Source organism: Dermacentor silvarum, chromosome 4 (genome assembly GCF_013339745.2).
Source record: "Dermacentor silvarum isolate Dsil-2018 chromosome 4, BIME_Dsil_1.4, whole genome shotgun sequence".
NCBI lineage: Eukaryota > Metazoa > Arthropoda > Arachnida > Ixodida > Ixodidae > Dermacentor > Dermacentor silvarum.
In genome coordinates, this window is record NC_051157.2 from 186,961,691 (window position 1) to 186,970,805 (window position 9,115).

The following is a 9,115-nucleotide window of genomic DNA, read 5'->3' on the forward strand; positions in this document are numbered from 1 at the left end:
TCATGGAGAATTGCAAATGCTGCGAACACAACTATGCTGCCAAGTTTCCGCAATTGTGAAGGGAAACCCGCGCGTTTCTTTACGCGGTCTAGCGACATGGCTGAGAAGGGGAGAGTGGTCGTGCCTAATTGATTCGGCACGTAGCTATCTGGCTCAACTTCGGGCTCTGTACAAGCGGACCTCGTTTACCCTCGGCATTCTCTAAGGTTTGAACCATGTTGATATTAAGGTGAGCCATCTGTCATCTCAGCGTCCGCCTCCAGCGCGTGGCCTGAAGCATGTACTACCAAAACAAAGCCTGCGGTTCAAGAAGCTGTTCTACCAATGCCAGCGTCACGCCGACCACCGTGCGGAGGAACGGTTTGACCTAGCCGCTGGGTTCCTTAGAGGAAACAAACGCGCGCATTTCACTCTACACGCGCAACGTGAAACACACTGGCGCGGAAAAAAGGAGAAGAAAAACACGCCGAGGGACACGTTGAGCGTACGGGAGGACGTGAAACACACGTCAATCCGCACCGTTGCTCGTTGTGACAGGCACGCTCGACTGCCAACCTCGCAGGACTGTTCTTTGTGCGCGCGCCTTATTGAAATACCGCGGGCTATTAAAAGCAGTCTGGCCGTGAGCGCCCGTTCGTTCCGCAAGCATTGCGTTCAGAGCAGACACAAGGGGGAGGGTTGTTGTTGAGAGAGGAGCAAACATAGGGGCGCAGGGTGAGAGGAGGACAGCTGGTCGCGGCAATCTTGTGTATAGAGGCACTCGAAGAAAGAAAACATGGTCGCACGCACTAGGCCCTTCAGAGCCTGCGAATATAGTAGTGGGCGTAGCGTAGTCATGTGCGGTAGCGTTGGGATGTCATATGGCCAGGGGCGATGCCGTATTCGCTCCGGCGAACTGAACCCCGCTGAGAAGCAGGAGGACGTTGGCTGTAGCGAGACCTTGACCGCAGGAGCGAGCGGATGGTGGCGAGAGAGGAGGGAGGTGAAACCTGAGCAGCGACAACAAATCATTGAGTAAGCGGCGGCGGTTGCGGCGACCTTGAGAACGGGAAGAGTTCCTGGCCGCTGATCGAAGACAAACTCTAGGTGAGGAGGCGTCGGCGCGTGTCAGATGCGGCGCATCCAGCATGGAGGCCGTAGACCCGGGGAAGGCCCGGACCACAATTTGGTGGGTCGCCTGACCTTCATGCACTGACACAGCCGTACCCCCTCACCCCATCGTGTCACCGCGGGTGCCACTTGGCTGTGCTGGTGACATGAGCGTGGTGAGCGGCGTGGCTTATATAAGGACAGAGGTGGCACAGTCGGACTCATCCGTCGCCGGAACAAGATTTCCTTCCGCTTCGCAGGTAAGGATGCCGCGGCTCGAGGACGTAATAGTCCGCTTTTGACTTGCAGGCGCGCGCTTCTGGCAAAGCGCCTGAGAACGCGCCTTGGCTAAGCTAGCAGCCGTGGTCTTGCAGAGCCTGAAGCCTTAATTGCCGCGTGCAATTTTCGCGAGGGTTGTTATGGAGGTTCATTGAGGGTGTTGTCACTAGATAACGAAGAGGCGCGCACACTTGGTTCGGTGCCAGCTTTGGAACGGAACAATTATCCTCGCCGATGACGAGTGCGCAAAAAGCGTCTGCAAATATCCTGCCCAGAGGCACCTAAGAGTGTTTCATCTCTCATTTCAACACATCCTGAAAAATGGAACGCCAAAGTTAACGTTCGTAAGCTTTACTTTAACCAACCGCTTGTTTCCACACTACAGCTTCGAAATGCGCTCCAGCTGCTTGCTACTGCGTAGTCGTTAAAGCAGTTGCCAACTTCCACATGATTTATCGTCCACATATTCCTTGACTCGCTTTTAATTCCCTCAGGGATCTCCGTGAGAAGAGTTTTTTTTTCTTATGTTAAGGAACGTGCAGTAAGCCTAAGCCAGGTTGACGGAAAACAACTAACGTCCAAGTTCACGCTTTTAAGCAGCTTGCGATTATTGATCAGCGTGACACTTCGTGTACGAAAAGTGGTATGTTTGATCCATATCAGGACAGTTGATTTAGTATCTATGCTTCAATGTCCAGCCCTTCCGTTCGTCGTTGTTTTGGAGTTTGTACCAGGGGAGATAAATCCGCGTTGAAAATGCTTCGCAAGGCATCTGGCAAGTTTAAATACTATTGAGTACACCGAGACTAAATGATGGGAGAGGGGAAGGGGACGTTCGTGGGATTGCTGACCATTGTTCAATAGGCACTGCCGTAGAGCACGTTGGCAAATGAATTCAAACACATGTTGTTTTCTATTTTTGCTGTGGTGCTTGAGCGCAGTGTTGTGCGCATGGTCATGTGCACCGTCCTAAAGTGTGCTTCTTTTGCGCCACAAGTCAGCAAGCATTAAGTGCATGCTCAATGCTGCATCATGACAATTGTGCTCTATGCCTTAACCTTAAGCAAGGCTCAAATTGATAGCTCTCGTTTCCAGAAAAGCAGTTCGTAGTAAAGGTAAAAAGTGAGCGATAGGAGAAAAAAGGGCCCGTTTACACGTTCCGTTAAACACTGCAAGAAATTTCTTGCGTAGCCCTTCTATTCCTTATTTATTTTTGCCATCCGAACTATTGGAAAAACAGTTTATACGAGAAAGTAAGTAGTTTTGATGTGCATGAGCTACATTTAGGTTCGTGTATAGAGAGGAAAATTTATTACAGGAAACGTAGCGAGGTCGGCCTGAGGTAACACACCTCTAGCCGGTTGCTCTGCTCAGAGAGAAGGGGAATATGAGAAAGAGAGGGGGAGTGATGATGAGGATGGACATCATAAGATACGACAATATAGAAGTCGCGTACGGCAAAAACGTATGTACTCCACTGTCTCAGGCAATTTGCAGATGTCACAATCTGGCGAATTCGAGCGCTGTGTGCGAACAAATATTGTCGCGTAAATATAACACGCAGTCTTAGTCTGTGGAGGAAACTAGCAGGGCTACGTTGGAGACCACACGGATTCCTAAATTTCTTATGGAGATCGAGCCTATAAAAACAATTGTGGTGATTTTCAGCAGCTTTCCGCACACCTTCCGTGAGAACATAATCTCAGTGTGGCCTTGATAATGGGATGGAGACAAGTATGCTTTCATTAACACTCATTTCGGCTTTGGCCTGGTGAATGAATAAACAGTATCAGTTAATCATGTCGACAGAAAGTTAGGATTGTCCATGGGGGAGTTGGAGTTGCCATTTTTTGTCAGTAAGAAAGGACCTACTTTGGCTAAAAAAATGACTTACGAAAGGATCCCCAGCAGCTGCTAAAGTACTTGCTTGGCGACTACTTCAAGGATGGAGAACGACAATTTTCCTATGTTGACAGAAGGTACATTCTTGTGTTATCATCTAGAAAACATGAACAACACGTATCAACAACAGCAAAAGCGCACAGTTATATCTGCTGTGCTCCCTTCGTATTTGCCATTAAGTTTTTGCAAGAGTTTGCGTTAGTCATTCTCCTTGTCGCTATGTGTTCGCACAGTACGTATTTCTGTTTTAGAAGTCAAAGCAATTATGGCCATTTCGTGCCATTACTTGGACGCTTTGGTCCCACTTAGGTTTTGCTCGTATTTTTTACACTGATTCTGCTTCTTTAATGTTTTGGTGACCGTGAAGCGACTGTAACAACACATTATGCCTTGAAAAGCCTGTATTGGCTGATGTGGGTTGACGTCCCGAAGCATAACAGAGCCATAGGTCACACTGTAGTGGGAAGCTCTGGATTAACTATGACCACCTGTGGTTATTCAATGTACACCAAAAGTCCTGCGCGTAGTGTTGTTGCATTGCGCCTGCACTGTAACGCGGCCGCCATGACCCCACATAAGGTCAAGTGCGTCATACTCATGCACAACAATAATTCGCACATTTGCTTTTAAATGCGAGAGCATTTCTTTATCTACCTGTACCCGATTCGGCCTGTCAGTATATCCGGCCTCGATAGAATGGCGCGGTAGTCATGGTAAAAATGATAACAAATTTAGAAGGAAAGAGTTCACTCCCTTACGATGAATCGAACCCGGGCCCGCAGCGGGGTGAGCGAGTATCTTTACTTGGCACCAGGCCAACTTTTTTCTATTCATTGCCCTTAAAGCTCAATAATATTTTACATAGCAACCGCTCACACTACCTGCTTGCAGAATGTATTGTTTACACCAAAGGCATTACGTCAACAGTTGGAGAAAGGGCGCGTAATACGTGTGACTAAGGAGGCGACATACAGAATCAAAGCCGAAGTGTTTTTCATTATGAAGATTAGGAAAATGAAGTATGAGAGGAGCGAGCGCTGTTCGAGAGTGAGTGACTTCTGAGTCTTGGTAGGCCTTCGCCATTTACAGCTACAAATAAAAGCAGACACCACTGCGCCGCAGCAGCTATAGGATAGGTCCTAGGAAGAGACCCAAGAGAAGTCAATTCCCATAATAGTGACACGGGACTTCAACACTGACATATCAAATCCCTCAAACAGATGATTTCCAGAATTTATGATGGAGGCCCGGGGGTTAGAACTCTCCATCATAGACTTCATACCTAAAACCAGGATGGAAGGTGTCACAGATTTTGTGTTTGCTAGAGGTATACAACATTTAAAAACGTTGAATGATCTATCATACTTTAGCATTCACCGTTCCCTGATTGCCGTTACGTGCACGACAAATGATGGAATGGGAATTGAATAAATGTTTTATGTATGAGTTTAACAGTCTGTATGCGTGTGAATGCTCTCCCATTAACTTAGACAGTCATGTGAGATGGGTTTTGCCGGAATTTTTTCAGCAACGCATCAAAAGCAAACATGCTGAGGAACGTTCTCATCGCTGTTCTGCTGCTGGCAGCCGTCTTCTGCATTGCCTCGGCTCAGTTCGGATATGGCCGTGGTTTCGGATATGGCCGCGGCTTCGGCTACGGACGTGGTTTTGGCTATGGTCGTGGTTTCTATGGAGGATACGGCCGTGGCTATTACGGCGGCTTCGGACGCGGCTTCGGCTACGGGAGAGGATTCTACGGCTGAACAACACAACCGCTTTCAAGAGTGAGTTCACTTTGCAAGATTCTCAACTGGTAACCCTCATGCAAACTTGAGGGATGAGCGTCCACTTTTTCTGTATAAAAGAATGTTTTGTGAGTCTGTAGGAAACTTGCATTCCAACAATATTTTATTCATGCTGATGTTATCTCGTAAGTGATCCCCCAAATCTTCTAAAATATACTGGTGGGTCATGTATAAGATGTCGCGTAATATTCAGTACAAAGTTGTAGACAAGAGTGCAAGCTTGAATTGTTTGTTAGCAATAGCGCCACATCAGCATTCTTTCGCGTAATGCTGCCCGCGTGGCGGATCAGCGTTCAAGTTTGTATAACTGCGCACTCCAGCAGCATTAAAAACAACACTGACTTTCACACGTCCCAGATATCCTTTGTTTTAGCAGTCCGTCAAAAAATTAATTACGTGCTGGTTGGGTTTCATCGTTTTCTCTTCACCGACGACAAGGAATAACTCTACTGAAGATTGTTATAAGCCATAACTTTTAACCCTTGCCTTGTGCTTACCTCAGATTGCGTTAAGGATGCGAAAGTACATTAATACAATCAGTTTATTGTTCGCGAACACTGCCATTTCACTGTGACGTACACTAGTGGATGTAAGTATGTTATGAGTATTAACAAGCTTTATAACACTGCACATGGCTTGAAATGCTTTTAGTGGTTCGCGTTCTGTGTATCGAAATGAGAATATTGGTATTGACGGCGCTGAAGCAGCTGAATATATTGTCTTTCTCCGAAATACGCAGTGGAGATACTTTTTGGCACCCTTCTCTCAGATATGACGTATATCCTGCACCCACGAGTGGGAAATACGTGGTGCCTTTTAACACTTCGTGCGTGTACATTTTATTCAACTACGAAAGGCGGCAAGGCAGCCTATGCTAGAAATCAGAGAAAGTGGAAGGCAGACATAAACAAGGAGCAAAAATAGACAAGAAATGTCTCAACATATGATTGGCCTGAGAGCAGTTGCTAATGAACCTTGAAAAACATCGATTGGACTGGCTCACGTTTCTTGGCAGGAGATGCAAAAGAAACATGTACGTCGTCAATGTCATGACCTGCTCGTGGTGTAGAATGTAACTTTCAAGAGGCAGGACGATATCACTTTAAATCTTGATAACATGAAACATTGAGCAGCGAAGATGTAAACAAGTACATCTATGCATCGATGGTGGTTGAAGTTTGCACGCACGTCATCACTTATAAAAATCATTGCATATATGAGTGATGAAGTAGGCTGGAGACTTTGACCTGCTGAAATAATAGCCATGGGAACAGGTTTAAAAATGTTCTATTACAACAACAACAGCAACAACGACAACAACAACAAAACATGGGTATCGCATTTGTGCTTGAATTGTTCACCAGTCTTCGCTGAACCGCCCGTTTTAAGAATATATGGCAAGCTTTACAGTACGTCTCATTCTCGTGTATTTTTTTCAGATGGAAACCACTTCACCCATGTTCATAGCAGCACAATTTCCAGCCTACCATTTTTCGAGTTTGTAATAAAACGAGTGATCATACCCTGGAACACACTGTGTACACTGTATCCTGTACTACACAAATGTAAAAACGACAATGTAGATTGAAACCAAGCTAAGTGTTGTGACAGAAGCAATTAGTTGATTGCAATGCATGGTGAACTTTCAACGAAAGCGAAGTTAGAAAGCGTCAGCCATAAAGCTAAGCGTCTGAAAAACCTAAGGTAAATTCCGACATTGATGATGCATGATACCACAACAACAAATAAGTTAAATATTCTATGGAACATCAAAAAATTTGGATGGGCTGTATCAGGGACGCAGTCGTAGGGGGTACGTGAAACGTCTTGTGCGTGCTGCAGAGGATGCATGGACACTAGGTTAGAAATGGCTTAACCAAATACACAATTTACATTTATTCACACATCAGAAAGCTTACATGCCTAACTTATGTTACAGATCGTGAAGGTCTTACGGTATAATATTGCAATCAGGCTCGCTTCCTATTCGTAGTGGGCCCGTTTGTGTTGCTGAGGGCATTTAGGCACTAGGGTAAAGAAATGACTGCCCTACGGTGGCTCCCGAGACTGCTTTGGGCCGCTCGAGTCCGTCACCCTCGTAGATGGTTGAGGTTCCTGCACTTGCCTCAATCTTATGCGCTTGCGGAGCTCGTTATAGAGACGGACACGTTCTGTCGTGGTCAAAGGGGTTGGATATGCCTCGGTCTAACTGCCTGAGTCTCTTCACGCCATTTGTGGACCATACGTATGGAACGCAGGGCTGCCATATCCGAGGAAGCTTGAAATCTCTGCAACAAATTGCGCACTTGTAGGCCTTTTAATTTCTGATGTGGGTAATTTTGAACTTGAATAATTATACCTACTATGGCATATTGAGCTGTGCTGTACAAAATGGCTTAGTGGCATAATGAACTCTCTATGGCATAGTGATCTGGATCGACAAAAGTACTGCCGAGATATGCCTCTCTAAACGCCGAGCGAGAATCTAAATTTAGCCCCGATTGCGCCATACGTGGCGCGACACATGCATGATCGAGTAATGGCTTCTTTCTTTTCTCTAATGTGTCCCACTTGGCCATTCTACACGAACTTAACAGTATAAACTGTGGAGAGCGAATCTACCGCTATATATGCAGCTTCCTCACGAAGCGCACTGCAACGCTCCAATTAGGCAGCAAACAATCAGGTCAAATACGTTTAGGAAGCACTGGTACGCCCCAAGGGGCAATACTCTCCCTCTTCTCTTCAGCTTGGCTATGCGACCTGTAGCTTTCACTCTCAAGAAGATTCCCGACCTCCGATTCACACTGTACGCGGACGATATTACGCTGTGGATGACCGGAGGTTCGGACGGGCACATCCAAGACACCCTCCAAGCAGCCGTTGACCAGATAGAACAAGTAGTTCACGACTTGAATCTTAGGAGCTCTCCCACCAAATCAGAGCTTCTCCTTCTGCATCCCACGAGACGCTTCAGGACATCGCCCCCGGATATCAAACTCACGGTTGAAGGGCACTCCATACCCCAGGTAGACAGGATAAGAGTGCTAGGACTTCACCTTCAAGGCAACCGAGCAAAGCACTGCAAACAGCAGTACATAACACGCTATGCCTCATAGGAAGGATCTCCAATAAACACGGAGGGCTTCGGGAGAAAGAACTAATTCAGCTCATCCAAGCTTTTGTCCTAAGTAAAATCACCTTCGCACTACCATATCTTTCACTCTCTAGGAAGGAAGCGGATACTGTAAATTGCTTGATCCGCAAGATACACAAAGTCGCTCTTGGTGTTCCGGTTAGAGCATCCACACAAAAGGTGATGGCCACAGCCAGAATTATTACCCTTGAATAATTAACCGAAGCACATCTATCATCGCAATATCACAGATCCTCCACCATTGAAGCTAGGCGTGAGATCGTGAGACAACTTCACTACGCTCCACCACTCAACGAGAACAAGCGACATCAACTTCCTCCGAACATACACGGCCAATACCACATCCAACCCCTACCCAGAAACATGCACCCGAATTTCACGTCGAACGCCGCAAACTTCGAGCCAAGGCGCTACAACCCAGCTATGGATAGGCGGAAGGAGTCTACTATCTGGACGCCGCAGCCTATAACACTAAACATCGTTATGATCTAGTGGTCGTAGACAAGCAGGACAATACTGTTCGTTCTGCATCAGTCAAGACCACCTCAGCGGGCGACGCAGAAGAGGCCGCCATTGCACTCGCATCGGGGCTACCTGATTGTGATGTCATCATCAGTGACTCGAAGACTGCTATCCGGAACTTCAGTAGCGGCTACATTACAAACCTCGCGCACTCTCTACTAGTCGCTCACCCGCCGAAAAACTACATCGCTCTCATCTGGACTCCAGCACATCAAGGACTACCAGGCAACGAAATGGCTCATGCCGCTGCTCGAGGATTCACGGAGCGAATGGACGGAAATGTGGGCCTTACTCTAGAACGCAATGACTCCCAACAACACACCAATAAAGACACACGCATCACATTCCATGAAATTTGCAC

General features: G+C 46.8%; 1 long non-coding RNA gene across 1 annotated transcript; it reads left to right on the plus strand.

Moving 5' to 3' along the window:
• Positions 1-792: 792 nt before the first annotated feature.
• Positions 793-6,605, plus strand: LOC119450859 (uncharacterized). The gene is made up of 3 exons (XR_005191528.2): positions 793-1,349; positions 4,799-5,054; positions 6,515-6,605. It is a non-coding gene; the product is annotated as an uncharacterized LOC119450859 (long non-coding RNA).
• Positions 6,606-9,115: the final 2,510 nt, after the last annotated feature.